The sequence below is a fragment of the Oryctolagus cuniculus genome, chromosome X, assembly GCF_051225735.1.
Source record: "Oryctolagus cuniculus isolate XC-2025 breed Fujian yellow rabbit chromosome X, ASM5122573v1, whole genome shotgun sequence".
In the NCBI taxonomy this organism is placed as follows: Eukaryota; Metazoa; Chordata; class Mammalia; order Lagomorpha; family Leporidae; genus Oryctolagus; species Oryctolagus cuniculus.
Genome location: NC_142888.1, coordinates 69535232 through 69554052, shown reverse-complemented (window position 1 = coordinate 69554052; position 18821 = coordinate 69535232).

Genomic DNA, 18821 nt, shown 5'->3' with positions numbered 1-18821 from the left:
CATGAGGTCACACAGGGGCGTGGCAAAGGCGTGGTCTTCCAGCTCACAAACCTAATTGATTTTAACCTGTATCCCTGCCTACTTCAGAAGGATGGTTATCAGGTAGAAGGGGCAGGATGTTTGAAGTCCAGACTGGGCTGCACCTGGAAGGTTATCAGGATGACTTTGAGATGCAGATGCTGGACCTGGATGTCAATGCCTTAGGCCTTTGCCACACACACATAAGCTCATTTCTGACTTCCTACCTAACACATCAAGTCCAGGAAGCATAGGATGGACCGAAGGCCAAGCACCCTGAAGGCACAGGGCTGCAGCCAGTCCCCTACTGGCAAGAGGCCAGGGATGGAAGGGAGGGATAAAGGCCCAGACACACCTTGTCCCAGGCTTTTAATCCACTTTCAAAGGGGAGTGGCTAATTAACCTGGTTGGCTAGTGGGCACTCAGGTGTGGCCAGGTAGGGGCATGAAGTCACACAGGGGCATGGTGAAGGTGTGGTCTTCCAGCTCACAAACCTAATCAATTTTAACCTGTATGCCTGTCTACTTCAGTAGAACTTGGTCAACAATTTTACTGCAGGTCAAACAGAAGTAGTCTGGCTGCCATTTCTTCAGTTATCTACTATGGTAGACATCAGTACTGGCATCAGTGCTTCTGTTTCTCTTGGTTTTTTTTTTTTGGGGGGGGGGAAGGGTCACAGGAGATTTATAGTTCTTGTCATCTTTTTTTTTTTTTTTAGATTTATTTATTTATTAGAAAGGCCAAGTTACAGAGAGATCTTCCATCTGCTGGCGCTGGCTGACTTCCTAAATGGCCACAACAGCCAAGACCAGGCCAGGCTGAAGCCAGGATCCAGGAGCTTCTTTAGTCTCCCATGGGGGTGCAGGGGCCCATATGGGATGCAAGCTTAACCCGCTAAGCCACAGTGCAAACACCAACTTCCTGTTACTGCCTTTCCACAAACTGTCCCAGGTGTTTCTCAAAGGTTAAATTGATCACTAGGAATTTGGAGCTGCTGATAACTAAGAACTGGACCTCGTGAAAGTCTTCTGATTATGAGTAAGGGTTGGTTTGGCTCTTGATAACTTCTATGCTGTCACTATTGGTAGGCCAGCTCACTGATGCCCATGATTTTAGAGAATTAAATTACCATATAGGTTTTAAGCTTCAACTTTGAATGAATCAGCCTACCAGTGCCCTGGTTTGAGTGATCTATGGTGCTTGGTTGATTAATAATCTGTACCACCCAGCCAAACTGCATAGTGTTAAACAGTACAAGAGTAAACAAGCACAATTGGTTGTTGGTCAAACAGCTAGTCATGCTCCTTGGGATCCTAAAAGCTGTAGCTGTAATACATTTACATTGGCCCTCCCCATCAAATTCTACTTAAGATGTTTAACCTTGGCAGTAGGGAAACCTGGGCCACCCCCAGAGCATAAATTGCTCTTCTGGAGGAAGAGCAATGCTATGAGCCTTCCACACACTCTTCCCCCATGGTGCTCTTCCACCTTCACAATCTTCCTGAAGTAGGCAACCATGAGGCACACTGCATGCAGATCTCACAGATACAATATAGGGCACATTACTGAGATGCTCTGGACAAATAAATGCCACAAAGATTGATGGCTACAGCACTGAGTCACCCCATTCCATCCCAGACAGCATAGCCAAAGAAGGGTGAGTCTTATTCATCTGTTCCCTTATAAGGTAGAAAATATGATGTTTAGTTATTTTCATTGTATCCAGCCATCCACCCTGGACCACTACTCTTGTTCCACTGACAGAGGAGGGTCCAATCAGTAGCATTCATTGTGTCAACATGCCAGGGTAGTCCAGTGGTGAAAGAAAATTCTGAGCATATCCTGTAGGTAGACTTTTTATTTACAAGAGTCAGGGCCCCAGCTCATTGTTTTAAAAAAAAGTCTTAGATAGAATAGGGCTGGTGTGATAAGAGAGATATTTAGTAGGAACTAGTAGAGGCATATCATGATCATCAGGTAAAATGCATGCAGTAACACAGTCTTGAAACAAGTATAGTGACACACTAAGGGGCATGTTCTAGGCAGGTATACCAGGCTCTTAGATTGCAAAGTCCAGTTGTGTATTCCAAGGAGTTATAAGTGAGAAGCAGCATGGATCCACCTGTACCTGACAAGACCACCTGAGAGTATTCTTATCTTGTCTAATACCTAGCAGTGCTGGATGGAGCAAATTTGTCATCTGTACCTCATGAAGGCTGGGAGTTGGCTTCTTGGGCTTGAATTTGCCTTCATAAAGTGTCGCTCCCCGTCTTCGTGGAGGAACGACACAGGACCCTGCGCTGTTCTTTCGTCTGCTCGGCCCTCCCCGGGTTTGCTGCTGGTTCTTCCCGGGTTGGCTACTGTCCCTTCCACCTCCGTGGAAGGGCGGTTCCCCCTAGCCACTTTCCCCACTTCCACGGGGGAGCGGCACACCGCCAGCCGGCTCTCTCGGGGGCTGCACAGGTGTTCCTCTTAGATGTTCCCCTTAGATGTTCCTGGTGCATGTTGTCTCTCTCCTCCTTTATAGTCCTCTTCCACCAATCCCAACTCGGCTGCCCACACGCCGAGTATGCTGCTCTCCTCCAATCAGGAGCAGGATCAGCTCCTGGAGGTCATCACTCAAGTTGGCAAGAGGCAGCTGTGTAGAAGCTGTTTACTTCTCTCCCAGCGCCATATTGTGGGAGAGCAGATGCATAGAATAAGTCTTAATTCCAGTAACTTAGTCTAGTCCGAGTTGCTCCCCACAATAAAGGGTCTTCAGAACAGGTGCTAGGAATCCTCAGGCCTTCTTTACTGGTTATCTCCTTCCTATATTATTTCTCCCTTCAGAGGTTTTTGTCCCTTAATCTATATGGGAGTTGTTGGACAAATGTCTGTCTTCTGTAACTTCTTCATATTGTGTCAGGGTATTATCCCTGCCTAGCTAGGGAACAAAAGCCCCTTGTTAATTCATTTAGATATTAAGTTGGAGGAGCTAGTGGTTTCCTATCAGTTATTGGCAATGGCTGGGTTCTCTGAATGATCATGATTTTTACATGAAATGGTTGAATTCTGATAGGGTCCTTTCTACTTAGGCTGAAATTCATCAGAGGGGGATCCTTCTCTATGTGTTTAACATAGCTGATCCCCTGGGAAGATTGGCTAGTTATGATATTTAGAATTTGGTACCAGAACAATCTTATTGCCTTAGTCTTTCTGAACCTTCTGTAACCTGACCTAAATTGGTAATGTTTTATTTGATCTTGGATGTCTAAGAGGATGTAGGCAATGAGGAAGGGCTTCCCATAAAATATCCCAAAAGGGCTAAGCTATAAGGTGGTTGGGGTCTTAAGCCTGAGGCTGGCCTCCGACCAGCAGGGGACAGCACAGACACTCCCCAACAAGGAGAGGTAAGGTCGACAGGTGATGAACACACCACAAGCACCTGTGAGTTCTGTCGAAGCAGGAACTACTTTATTGAGGAAGTGTATGAAGCTTATGAAAGACATGCACAGTAGGGGAGCCAATCAGCGAAAAGGTCATGCAGGCATGGGTGGACCATGCCCAGGGGCATCTTAAGCAAAGTATAGGGATCACGCACTGTCCACGTGTCTGGAACTAAAGCGGACCTATCCCTGCCGGTGGTCTGATCTTACGTAGCTTAACTGCAGCAGCAGCAGACACGCCCCTCGAACATCCACCAGGCACCATACTGTAATGGAGATTTTAGGCAATGCCCAATATAAGGTGGCCTAAGATGGGTACTACTCTCATCCTAAAGGGGAAGTGAGGGGAGGGTAGGCAATTTCTTGCTTTAGACGCTGGGATATTAGAGCCACTTCTAGAAGTCCTAAGGGACAGTCTTCTTTGCTGCCCAATCTGCCAGAGCCTTTCCAGGCTGGCCTGCCACATTGCTTGTAGCTTTTGTCAGCGAATATCTCATATCATGGCACCTCTGCTAATGGAACAAAAACATAGCTTCAGCCATTCAAATTCCTTGCCCAAAGATAGAGACAATCAAAATTTTACCCCTTATTTCATCCCTACATCTTTTGATGTAGTTTACCCCTTACCCCTGTGTTCCAATTCAGTCTCACACCCTGTATTGTTTTCCACCCCACCTCCTGCATTCTTCTCCAGATTTGGAAGCTGGAGGACCAAACTTGAAGAACCTGCATGAAGGGCTTTACCTCTCCTTACTGCCCCACACCCTCCAGACCCCTAGTCCACCTACAATATAAAAAGCCAGCCCCTGGGGTCTGGGTCCTCTGCCACGTGTTCAGTCTATATGCATGTTGGCAGTTGGTCATGTATCTCTGCAAATTTATTTATTTTCTTTGGATAAATTTGGTGTGGCTGGGAGTTCATATCCTGTCTCCTTTCTTTTTTTTTTTTTTTTTTGACAGGCAGAGTGGACAGAGAGAGAGACAGAGAGAAAGGTCTTCCTTTTGCCATTGGTTCACCCTCCAATGCCCGCCGCAGCCGGCGCGCTGCGGCCGGCGCATCGCGCTTATCCGATGGCAGGAGCCAGGAGCCAGGTGCTTTTCCTGGTTTCCCATGGGGTGCAGGGCCCAAGCACCTGGGCCATCCTCCACTGCACTCCCTGGCCACAGCAGAGAGCTGGCCTGGAAGAGGGGCAACCGGGACAGAATCTGGCGCCCCGACCGGGACTAGAACCCGGTGTGCCGGCGCCGCTAGGCGGAGGATTAGCCTAGTGAGCCGCCGCGCCGGCCATCCTGTCTCCTTTCTAATCTGCACCCCTTTTCCTTACATTTGGTGCCCCACATGAGGAAACACCAATCTTGCCTTTTCCTTTCATCTACTATTTTGGAGTTTCCTCTACAGCTCTGATTTCACTACACATTGCTTCACACAGGGACTCTGTCCCTGCAGCACAACTGCACCTGGCCTCAAAGGCTCACTTTGGAAAACTTAGTAGAAGGTGCCATGACCCCCTAACTATTGCCCCTAAAACCAGCACCACATGGACAATGCCAATATCTGCCATCAACAAGCAGGCAACCTGAAGCTTCTTCGTGAAAGGACTCTACCCTGGAAAATAGTTAAAATAATCTGCAGTTCTATGGCTCTATTGAGGAAATGCTGGGAGGTACAGCCTCAAAATTGTGGAGGGTTTTAGGGTCTTTCTCCCATTGTCTTATTAACACAGGGCAACTTTTTAGCTAGTGATTTCTCAAAGATGTTTTTCAAATTTTGCAAGGCGACAACCTAGAGGTGAGTCCACAAAAGTGGATAGGAAGCTACCCTTGGCTGAAAAAGCCTCTTCATGACCTAGGGAGAGAGTTGATTGGTTTTGACCTTTGTGGATTGATTCAGTCTTGGCATTCCAGATCTTCAGTACTATCCATAATGTCTGAACATCCTCAGACCCCTTCACTGGGGGTGTATGGGGAAGGTCATGAGAGATTTACAGGTCTCAGCTTTAATGCTTATGTAAGGAAGCAACCTGCTTAGTGCCCAGGTTCAGCTACTAGCAGTCTGATATGACTATTGTTAAAAGTTACCAATGGAAGGGAGGTTTACAAGGCTTAAACTAAAAAGAGGTTAGCAATAGAAGCAAGAGAATTCTCTGGCAAAGGATCCAAGACCCTTAAGCACAAGGAAAGCGAGAGTTGGGATACTGTTTTTTTTTTTTTTTTTTTACGTTTTTCTTTTTTGGGGATTGGTTGTGTTACTGGAGATGGCTGGAACAGAAGTTCTTGTTCTTCCCACAAGAAAATAATTTTGGATGTGAGACACAGAGTAGCAGTGATCATCCTAGTAATGTTTAATGAACTGACTATACCTGGCAGCCCTGGTGGGTACCTCAGTAAAGAACTGAGAACTCAGTCTGCATACAGACTGCAGTATTTATGGGTTCACTATTTCTGCTCATCCCTTGTCTTCTTCTGGGATATTACCAGGTGGGCATGCAATTCATGTGATTACCCCCAGGGCTTTTTCAGCATAGTGTTTTTGGACCAAATAGCTCCCATGGTGCAGTACTAGAAAGACTCACCTGAAGTGTCCCCAAGGGATGGCTGGGACCCAGCTACAAAGTTATTGGGCATAGGTAAGAGTTTTGAGGTATAAATGCAATGCTGTTTCTAAGGCATGCTTCTGTGCTTTTTTCTCTCAGCAACACATACTTCCTGTTTGTGTTCTTTGCCCTTCTCATACCTAGGCTAATGTCTACATTCCTACCTAACAGTTGGAATCCTTTTCTTACTGGCAGCTATTTCTACATGCCCATCAGTACCAAGCTGAGATATCTAGTCAGAGTCAACTCCTGCCCTTGGTGAACCTACCCATAGTTGCCTTCTAGACACCTTTAACTGCCTGGTTTCCTTCACAGTCTTAGTCTCTGTCAGCTTTTACATCCCTTCCTTCTCTCTCAAGAGGTCTATTTCTCCTAAATCAACCACAGTTTGTGCAGCTCTCTGCACGTTGGCACCCAGCGTTGGAGAAAACATGGACATGAGCAGCCCATAACATGGGGTAGAAGCATATTGTTATAGTCTATGCTTCATTCTGTTAGGCAGGAAGTTAGACATGAGTGATAGAGGGGAAGACCACAAGGCCTTCCCCTAGAGGAGGAACCAAGAACCCCTGCTCTTTCCTGGGGCCAACTAAGAGCTGCCCAAATCTGCCTATTTTGTGGTGTATCTCTTTATTAACATATCATTACAGAATGGGAACTCAGACAAACCAGAAAAATCCGATTTATGGCACATGCGCAATGAGGCTTGACCTTGATATTAAGTTGACCCTACCTCATTATGTGATGATTATAATTAACATTGCAGTTTTAGACCAAAAGGAAGAAAGAGAGAAGACTCATTTCTCAGGGCTGTCCCTTTGCAGTCAAAGTTCTGTTCTTAATGTCAAAGATATCATGTCCATGTCATGAACACAATGCCCTCTCAAAATTTAGAGCTAAAACTCCAAATCCTGAGGAGAAAGGGTACATTGTCTCTCTTGACCAGCCTGTTCCTTAATTGAAATGTACTTTAATAAAATTTGCTTTGCTGCATCTACTTTTGTTTCAACGATATGTAATTCCTTACTGCATTGGTGAGAAGGACTGAGCCTGACCTGCCCTGGCCTCTGCTGGTAACTATTCCATCTGTAAAAATAAGCACATCAGGTCTTGCAAAGTCATCCATATAAATCACAAAGCCTCATTCCCAGTTCACTCAGGTGATCATTAATCTATTCCAAATGTCTCTGTAGCATATCTTTGTCAGCCTGTGTGGGGCAGTCCTCTCACCACAACCTCATTTTCTCATAGTGTTGGTGACCTAGTTTCTGTGTATTTTAACAGAGCTTTTCCCTCTCTGACCTTAGGGTTTCTAACAAACCCACTGGATTTTTTGGAACAACCCTGTACTCTTGAAGTAGTCACCAGCCGTTTAGCAGCTGGACAATCTGTAATCACAAGGTACCAGTAAGCCACATAGTATTTCCCCTAGCTGACAATTCTGTCTGGCACTTTGTAAGTCCTCATTTGTCTCAATGGGCCCTGCAATGGAGGAAGTCTTTGAAATATCCTGTCTACACCAATTATCATGCTAGGGGAGCCCAAATTCCAAAAAAGTAGGTGAATAATGTACACTAATTCTACAGCTAAGAAATGTGTAAAAGTCCTAAATAGTTCTCAAAACAAGAAAAATAGAAGTCATCAGAATGGCTCAAGTCCTCGGGCTCTTGCTACCCATGTGGGAGACCTAGATGAAGTTCCAGGCTCCTGGCTTTGATATGGCTCAGCCCTAGCCGTTATGGCCATTTGAGGAGTGAATCAATGGATGAAAGATCTTTGTCTTTCCTCCTCCTCCTCCTCTCTCTCTCTCTCTCTCTGTGTGTGTGTGTCACTCTGCATTTCAAATAAAAAATAAATAAATCTTTAAAAGATAATGTAAATGATCAACAAATATATTTTTAAAATGCTCAATATCATCAGCCATCAGGGAAATGCAAATTAAAACCACAATGAGATACCACCTCACCCCTGTTAGAATAGGTATTATCGGCCGGGGCTGTGGCTCACTAGGCTAATCCTCTGCCTGCGGGGCAAGCACCCCAGGTTGTAGTCCGGGTTGGGGCGCCGGATTCTGTCCCAGTTGCTCCTCTTCCAGTCCAGCTCTCTGCTGTGGCCCGGAAAGGCAGTGGAGGATGGCCCAAGTCCTTGGGCCCTGCACCTGCATGGGAGACCAGGAGAAGCACCTGGCTCCTGGCTTCAGATCAACGCAGTGTGCCGGCCGCAACACGCCAGCCACAGCAGCCACTTGGGGGGGGGGGGGGAGCGGTGAATCAACGGAAAAAGGAAGACCTTTCTCTCTGTCTCTCTCTCTCTCACTGTAACTCTGCCTGTTTAAAAAAAAAAAAAAACAATAGCTATTATCAAAAAGACAGAAAGTTACAAATGCTGGAAAGGATGTGGAGAAAGAGAAGCTCTTACACACTGTTGGTGGGAATGTAAAATGTTACAGTCACTATGGAAAACAGTACAGAGATTTCTTAAAAATCTAGAAGCATGGGCTAGTGCTGTGGCATGGTAGGCTAAGCCTCTGCCTGTGGTGCAAGCATCCCATTTGGGCACTAGTTTGTGCCCTGGCTGCTTTTCTTCTGATCCAGCTCTCTACTAATGGCCTGGGGAAGCAGTAGAAGATGGCCCAAATGCTTGGTCTCCTTGCACCTGCATGGGACACCAGAAGAAACTTCTGCTTCCTGGCTTTGGATTGGCTCAGCTCTGCCATTGCAGCCATTTGGGGAGTGAAGCAGCAGATGGAAGTCCTTTCTCTCTGTCTCTCCTTCTCTCTGTAAGTCTACTTTTCAAAAAAAAAAAAAAAAACAGAAATTTATTAAAAAACAAAGTCTAGAAGCCAAACTACCATGTGATTCACCAATCCCTCTAATGGATGTACTCCAAAAGACATGAAACAATTGTATCAAAGAGATGCCTTCCCAAACATGTTTATTGTAGCACTGTTCACAATAGCCAAGATATGGAATCAATCAAATTGCCCATCATCAGATGAATGGGTACAGAATGCATAGTTCATATACATGTAATATTATCCAGCCATGAAACAGAATGAAATCCTATCATTTACAAAAAAAAAGGAAGTGGATTACATAATATTAAGTGAAATAAGCTAGATGTGGAAAGACAAATACCACATGTTCTTTCTCTATGTGAGAGCAAAATAAAACAAAACTTAATGTGAGCTTAGAATGTTGATGAGTAGGTAATGGGAGGGTTAGAGGGACCCTGGATAAAAAAAATAAGGAATGCTGAATATAGTTCATTAATTGTGACTAATATATCATACTAATAGAAGAAGTTAACAATAGAGGAATCTAGGTGTGAGGGATATGGAAACTCTTTGTACTGCTTCACAATGATGATTTTACAAATTTAAAAGTATTCTGAAATAAAAAGTTTAAAGATGGCTAAAAATTTCCCAGATTTGAAGAACGACGTACATTTTAAAATCCAACAAGATCAACAAATTCCAAATAAGATAGACCCAGAAAAATCCACAGTGATAAATATTATAATCACCCTCTCAAAAGTCAACAATAAAGAGAGAATCAGGAAAACAAGGTAAAAGACACTTGTCACATAAGAAATCCTCAATAGAATTATTAACATATTTCTCAGCAGGAGCCTTGAAGTCTATAAGGTACTGGGAAGATATATTTAAGGTGATCAAAAAGAATAAAAATGGAGAATTTCATACCTGACAAAACTCTCCCTCAGTTTTGAAGGAGAAATTAAGAAATTATCAGATACATAAGTGTTGATAAGTGTGTTACCACTAGATCTACCTTACAAGAAATGTAAAGATAGTCTTTTACACTAAAATGAAAAGATGCTAGATAGTAACTCCATGTATGCAAACTATAATGTTCTGCAATAAAGGAAAACACTTAAAAATATAAGAATCAGCATTATTGTGATTCTGACTTATAAAACCACTTTTTATTTCTGTGTTTTATAAATTTATATGTTTAAAAAGCAAATGCATAATAATAATAACATGAAATTAATTGGTGCACCATATATAAAGATGTAATATGTGACATCAACACATTAAAGGGGAAACTATAAAGGAGTAGCTGTTGTATGTGATTGAACTGCAGTTGGTATCAATTTAAAGTACATTCCTAAAACTTTAGGATTCTTCAAAAAGGATACTTTATAATGTTCACCAAAAAATTGAATTAAAGATAAGTTTATTTTGGTTCAAAAAATTTTTGAACTTCATGAATGGATTTTTGGTAATGTGTATTTTCCATAAAATTTTTAAGAGCCCTTGTATATACTTTCTATGGTAACCAAAATAAAATATGTATATGACACTCACAAAAGTCAATGAGAATGTAATACAAATACATCACTTAAAAATCCACTAAAAAGGAAGGCAGCGAAAGAGCAATTTGAATGATAGTAAACTAATAAAACACCCAAAGAAAAGAAATAACAAAATAGTAAAAGTACATATCTCCTATCAGGTATCACTGTGAACATAAATGGTTCAAACTTTACAATCATATCTCATAAACTGGAAGAATGGCTAGAAAAAAAATTACCTAGGGGCCAGCACTGTAGCATAGCTAGTAAAGCTGCTGACTGTGCTGCCAACATCTCGTATAGGTGCCAATTTGAGTCCTGGCTGCTCCACTTCCAATCCAGCTCTCTGCTATGGCCTGAGAAAGCAGAAGATGGCCTAAGTGCTTGGACCCCTGCATCCATGTGGGAGACCCAGAGAAACTCTTGGCTCCTGGATTCAGATTGCCCCAGCTCCGACATTGAGGCCATTTGAGGAGTGAACCAGAGGATGGAAGGCCTCTCTCTCTGTGTCTCTGTCTCTCTATAATTCTGCCTTTCAAATAAATAAATAAATATTTCTTAAAAAATGCATTCTGTATACAGAATACTGACTTTTGATCTAAGAACATGCATAGTCTGCATGCAAAGAGATGGAAAAGGAAGTTACATGAAAGTATTGCCTAAAAGAGAGCAGGAGTAGCTAAACTGGTATCAGACAAAATGGGCTTTAACTCAACATTTTTATAAGATGAAGAAAGTCATCACGTCATGATAATGGGAAGATATTCATCAAATATCATATCTCCAAAATATACACAGAAAACTTTAACAAAATTGAAGGGAGAAACAGACTGCTTAAAATAACACTAGAAGATTTCAATATATCACTTTTCATGATGAATAGTACAACCATTTAAAAGATTCAAAGAAAATGGAGAATTTAAAGACAACACATCAATTAAACACAACATATGTACAGAATAATTTACTGAACAATAGCAGAGTACATTTTTCTCAAATACACATGGAACATTCTCCAGGATAGACCATATGTTAAAGCACAAGACAAATGTAAATAAATCCACAAGCTAGAAATCCTACAAAATATCTTTTCTGATCAGAATGAAATAAAATTACAAATCAATAGTAGGAAGAAAATTAGAAAATTCACAAACTCTGTGGAAATGAAACACATTTTTATACATCCAGGAGATCAAACATTAAAATTACAAGTTGAATTAGAAAATACCTTGAGCAAAATGAAAACAATCATATCAGAAGTTACAACATACAACAAAAGCAGGAAAAGGTAAAAATCTAAATGCATAATATTTACATTAAAAAAGAAGAAACAGCTCAATAATACAACCTCACACTGTGAGGAACTAGAAGAATAATAACAAACTAAACCCATAGCTGGCAGAAGGAAGAGAAGGATAAAACTTGATCTGTTATAAATATAAAAGAGAACAGAAAAATACTAGAGAAAATCAGTGGAAGCAATTGGGTTCTTCATAAGAAGTAAACAAAACTAACACACAGATTAAGAAAAAAAGAGCAGATGTGTTTATCGCTTAAGTCAGAAATGAAGGAAGAATGTTACTATGAATTCTATAGAAATAATAAGGATTATAAAAGATTACTATGAATAATTGCAGATAAATTTCTAGAAACTACCAAGATTGAATTAGGTCTACAGAAATGTAAGTCATAAGGAGATTAAATCAGAAATCACAAACCTTCTCAAAAGAAAACCGTGGCTTGGTGTCTTTATTGGAGAAATTCACCTTTTGGGGGAATAAAATGAACATTCATTTCAAGTATCAATCTGAAAACTGGGGAAACACAGCCATCAGTATAAATGAAAATGTATTCAGAAGAAGCAAAGAGAGGGACTACCTCACTAAATGTTTGAAGAATGAAAGCAAATTCTTCCAAAAATTCAGAGAGGAATGAATGCTTATTAATTCATTCTATGAGGCTTGCATTTTCCTGAAACCAAACCCAGACAAAGATGCTACTACAAAGAATAAAATTTATGAATCCCTTATGAATGCTGATGGAAAAAATTCAACAAATACCAGTAAACTGAATTTAGCAACATCCTAAAATGATCATACACTATAAAAAGGATGAAATTATTCTTAGAATTATAGGATAATTCAACATGAAAGTGAATCAGTGTATTATAACACATTAACAGAATGAAGAAAATAAAAACATGATGATTGTGGTGTAGTGGGTTAAGCAGCTGCCCAGGACAGCAGTATATCACATTATAGAGACAGTTTGCATCTTGGCTGCTCCACTTCTGATCCAGTTTCCTGATATAAGCCTGGGAAAGCAGCAGTTGATGGCGCAATTACTTTGGGTCCCTGCCAATCATGTGGGAGGTCCTCAGGGTGTTCCTAGCTCCTGGCTGTGACCTGGCCCAGACCTGGCTATCGTGGCCATTTTGGGAGTTAACCAACAGATGGAAGATCTCTTTCTCTCTCTTTCACTTTCTCATACTCTGCCACTCTGCTTTTCAAATCAATAAATAAATCTTTAGGAAACACATGATGATTTAGAAGTTAAAAACACAATACAAGGCCGGCGCCCGGCTCAATAGGCTAATCCTCCGCCTGCTGCACCGGCACCCCGGGTTCTAGTCCTGGTCGGGATGCCGGATTCTGTCCCCGTTGCCCCCCTTCCAGGCCAGCTCTCTGCTGTGGCCCGGGAAGGCAGTGGAGGATGGCCCAAGTGCTTGGGCCCTGCACCCACATGGGAGACCAGGAGAAGCACCTGGCTCCTGGCTTCGGATCAGCGTGGTGCACCAGCCACAGCACGCCGGCCGCGGCGGCCATTGGAGGGTGAACCAATGGCAAAGGAAGACCTTTCTCTCTGTGTCTCTCTCTCTCTCACTGTCCACTCTGCCTGTCAAAAAAAACCACAATACAAGATTGAATATATAATCATATTCAACATTTTTGTTTTTGCAGTGGGCAAAGAAACATCCATAAGGGTAACAACTTCAAATCAGTTATCTTCAAGATCAAGACCAAACACTATAGTTACACTATCAGTAGTAACCAAAAAGGGCTAATATTTTCTAAGAACAGTTTAATAACTAGCAATTGTTCCATTTCTCTCAGATAGAAATCATCACTATTAAATTATATTAATCTGAATAGTTACTATATGTAGTTGTACAGTTCATTAAACACATGTATATATGAATTTTTCAAACTATCAGAACAGTCAAAGATGGAGAATCCTGAATATCTGACTGGTTTGGTACCTAGCCTTTTGGTTAAAGTATTCAGGATCTTGGTTTCTTTATTAGTAAAATGATAGAATCGGACTTGTTAACTTACATGGGGGTCCTTTTACATATACATCTATACAATTTGTTTTAACTGTTTGGCAAAGAGGTGGAATAGAAAAATTCCTTGGTAATGAGAGGTGAAGAGGATGATCCATGTTGATCTATTTTATTAGATTTTATACTAGAAAATTTACCTGACACAATACTGGGCATGGAAAGTGAAAATCTGCAGGTGTCAGTGCAGATTTTTTTAAGATTTATTTTATTTTATTAGTTGAAATCCAGAATTACAAAGAGATAGAGATGCAGAGAGTGTGTGAGAGAAAGTGAGATCTTCCATCCACTGGTTCACTCCCCAAATGGACACAATGGCTGGGACTGGGCCAGGCTGAAACCAGGAGCCTAGAATTCCATTCTGGACTTGGGCAATCTTCCACTGCTTTTCCCAGGCACATTAGCATGGAGCTATATCAGAAGTGGAGCAGCCGGGACTCGAACAGTGCCCATATCAGGTGCCAGGGTTACAGGCGATATTTTAACCCTCTATGCTGCAAAAGTGGACTCAAGCCTGCAGTTTTAATTTGTTCTAAGTACCAGATTATAACTCTCTGTATTATAGATTAATGTTGAAATTTACTTGAGTCACTGTTTATTTGGCAAGCTTGCTCTTTGAGTATTTGGTGAGGAAAGTAAGTAGAAAGGCCCAACTAGTACAATGTGGATAATCTTAATTGATGTGGAACAAGCATTCACAAATTCAAAAGAACTTCATAATAAAAACACCAACCTAATTAGTGTTATTAGAGAGCTATGTCAACATCATCAATACTATATACAAGAAACTCACAGCTAATATATTCAATTATCAAATCCTGAAAATGTTTCCTCCAACACCAGTTAAAAAAAGAATAATTCATATTTTTACAAGTTTCAACATAATATTAAAAACCCTATCTAGAGCAATTAGTAAAGAAAAAGAAATAAAACATATTTAAGTTTGAAAGAAATAAAGTATTTTCTATGCACAGATGACATAATATTATACGTAGAACATCCCAAAGATTCCACAAAACATTGTTCAAAATAATCAACTCAGTGAAGTTGCAGGATACAAAATTCACATGCAAATATCAGTTGTGTTTCTATACATTAACAATGAACAATCTGAAAAGAAAATTAAAAAAACAATTCCAATTACAATAGCTTGAAATAGTGTAAATTCCTTAGAAATAAAGTTAACCAAGGAAGCAAAAAAACTTGTACATTAAAAAATACAACACTTTGGTGAAATACACTGAACATAGTAAATGGAAAGACATCTTCTGTTCATGGATTAGAAGACTCAACATTGTCAAAAATGTCCATAATAGGGGTTGGTGTTGTGATATAGTGGGTAAAACCATCGCCTGCAATGCCCACATCCCATAGGGGCACCTGTTTGAGTCCAGGCTAAACCACTTCCAATCCAGCTCCCTGTTAACGCACCTAGGAAAGCAACAGAAGATGGCCCAAGTACTTAAGCCCCTGCACCCACCTGGGAGGCTCAGAAGAAATTCCAGGCTTCCAGTTTTGGATGGCCCAGCCCTGGCAGTTGCTGCCATTTGGGGAGTAAACTAGCAGATGGAAGATCTCTCCCTCCTTCTCTCTGTTTCTGTGTATACTTCTGCCTTTCAAATGAACAAAAGCAATCTAAAGAATCAATGCAATCTCTATAAAAATTCTAATGCAAGTTATCTTCTTGGAAAAAAAGGGATAAGAATCCTACATTTCTTGAAATCACAAAGGAACTTGAACAGCTCAAATGACGTTGAGGAAGAATAATGAAGCTGGAGGCCCCATACTTCTTTTTTTAAAAAAAAAAGATTTATTTATTTATTTGAAAGTCAGAGTTACATAGAGAGAGAAGGCGAGGAAGAGAGAGAGAGGTCTTCCATCTGCTGGTTCACTCCCCAATTGGCTTCAATGGCTGGAGCTGTGCCAATCCAAAGCCAGGAGCCAGGAGCTTCTTCTGGGTCTCCCACTTGGGTGCAGGGGCCCAAGGACTTGGGCCATTTTCCACTGCTTTCCCAGGCCATAACAGAGAGCTGGATTGGAAGTGGGGCAGCCAGGACTCGAACTGGCACCCATATGGGATGCTGGCACTGCAGGCAGTGGCTTTACCCGCTACGCATCAGTGCCAGCTCCCCTCATACTTCTCGATTTCAAGACTTAATACGAAACTTCAGTATTCAAAGCAGTATGGTACTGACATTAAGATAGACATGCATGAACCAAAGGAATAGAAGAGACAGTTTAGAAATATATATATTTGATGAAAACCCTCAAATGATTTTCAATAAGGGTGCCAAGACCATTCAATAGGGAAAGGGCAATCTTTAAAAACATGATGTTGGGAAAAATGAATATGTATATGCAAAAGGAAGGAAATTTGGCACTTATTTCACACCAGCCAACATTCAACACAAAATACATCAAAAATTTAAATTTTTTAACACACACACACAAAAACCTAAATGTAAGAACCAAGACTTTAAAATTACCCAGAAAAAACATAAGGAAATTGTTTCATAACATTGGATTTGACAATGGTTTCTTGGATAGGATGCTGTAAGCACAGACAACAAAAGGACAGATAATATATTGGACTTCACCAAAATTAAAATATTTTTTGAATCAACAGGAATGATTAACAGAGTGAAAAATCATTCCATATAATGGGAGAACATATTTGTGAAGTATTTATTTATTCACTTAACATATTCTTGAGGAGAGAGAGTGCTCCCATTCACTGATTCACTCCCCCATATGCCTATAACAGTTGGGACTGGGCCAGGCTGAAACCAGGAGTCAGAAAATCTGTCAGAATCTCCCATGTGAGTGGTAAGGACCCAATGGCTTGAGTCATCATCTTCTTCCCCTTGAGGTGTATATTAGCAGGAAGACTGAATGAAGAGCAGATACAGGACTTGAACCCAGGTACTCTGATATGAGATGCAGGCATCCCAAATAGCTTGTTAACTGATAGGTCCCCTGCCTGCCTTGCAAAGTATATATCTCATAATGCATTATTCTCCAGAATGTATAAAGAACTAAAATTCTAGAACAAAAGCAACAATTAGATTTCAAAGGGAGTAAAAACATAGATATTTTTTTCTCCAAAGAGGTACACATGATTAAAAGTCACATGAAGAGGAGTTGCACATCACTAATCATTAAGGGAATGAAAATAAAAATCACAATGAAATACCAATTCATACCTATCTGGATGACCATTATAGAAAATGCACACATTCCAAAAGCAAACCAGTCAAAATAAAAACAGAAAATAATAAATATTGGCAAGGATATGGACACATCAGAACACTGTATATACCTGGTAGAAATGAAAAATGATTCAATCACTGTGGAAATAGACATCCCCCTAAAACTCAAACATAAAATTGCCATATGATTCAGGGATTCCACTTCAAGATATATTATTAAAAGATTTGAAAACAGAAGCTCAAATAGATATTTGTACAACTATGTCCATACCAACATTATTCATGGTAGCCCAACAAATTGATAATTCAAGTATCCATTGATGAATGAATAGGCAGAAAACAGTGATGTATACTTACAACAGAATGTTAGTTTAAGAAATAAAATTCTTCCACATGTTTCTTTGTGGATGAACCTTGAAGATACTTTACTAAGTTAAATAATTTAGTCAAAAAAAGATAAATATGAGGATCACATGATTTTACTTATATAAGTTTCATAAGAGTAATTAAATTCATAGAGACAGAAAGAGTGGTTTTAGTTTCCAGATGCTGAGGGGAGAGAGAGCAATAGAGAGTTTCTGTTTAATGGGTTCAAAGTTTCAGTTTGGGAAGTAGAAAGTTTCTGGATGGACTGTGGTGTTTCCCAGAATTTGAAATTACTTAATGCCACTGAACTGTACACTTAAGAATGGATAAATTGCTAACTTTTGTATTGTGTGTACACATATTTTATCACAAAAAATGAAATTCCAAAAGGACACTTCATCTATTGTCTCTTAGAGTTTGTAAAAAAATTTGTCATACATGTATGTTTCCTATTATTATCAGTTCCATGCTTGTTAATGAAATTGAACAAATTTTTACATATTTATTGATCTTTTGTTTTTTTATTGAATATGAAGTTTGTATTCAAAGTATTTAGCTCATTTTCCCACTGAACTGTTTTTCTTTTTTGAATTGCTAAACATTTGAGAAATAAATATGTTAAAACTTTGTATGTACTCCAACTATCTTCTTACATTTTATGGCTTGTCTTTTAGTCAGATTTAAGTTTCTTTTCTTGAACAAGTACTCTTCATTTTAATAATGTATGAATATTTTTATTTATGATAAGTGCTTTCTTGTCTTTTATTTAAGAAACATTTCCAACCTTGTGATTACGAGTATTATCTTATCATATCTTACAATAGTTTTAGAATGTTCTCATTTACTTTAAAGTCTGTAATTTACTTGCAGTTAATTTTGTGTTTAATGTAAGGTAGCGGTACAATTTAATTTACACTCATCTTAACAGTATTTATTAATTAATTTATTTTATTTGAGAAAGGAGGAAGGAGAGAAAAGATAGGATAGAGAGAGGTGAGAGAGAACAATAGCACTCCTAACAATTTGTTCACTCCCTAGATGTCCTCAATGGATAAGTGTGGGCCAGATAGAAGCCAGGAGCCCAGAAGTTAATCCAGGCCTCATGAATGGATGGCAGGGATACAACTACTTGAGCCATAACCTGTTTCCATCACCATCTTCCAGGATGCACATTAGCAGAAGCTAAAAGTGGAAGCAGAACTGGGACTTAGACCCAGGCACTTACAATAGAGGATTCAGGAAGCCCAACTGGCATCTTAACCACCAGCCCAAATGACCACCCCTCATTTTTTTTTGAAGTACTTTCCCTTGCTGCTTTGCATGTCCTCTTCATAAATCAAATATCCTGCATGTGGAGGTCTGTTTCCAAGATCTTTTATCTGATCTCATGGCCCCTGTGTATATCCTTGCCCCCAAATCACACTGTATATTGCTCTTTATTCTCCCTTTTCATTTTAATAATCATTTTAAAATTAGCTTGACAAGCTCAATAAGAGGAAATAAGCATTTATTAGGATTTATGTTGGAATTGTGGTTGCAATGAATTGTTAGT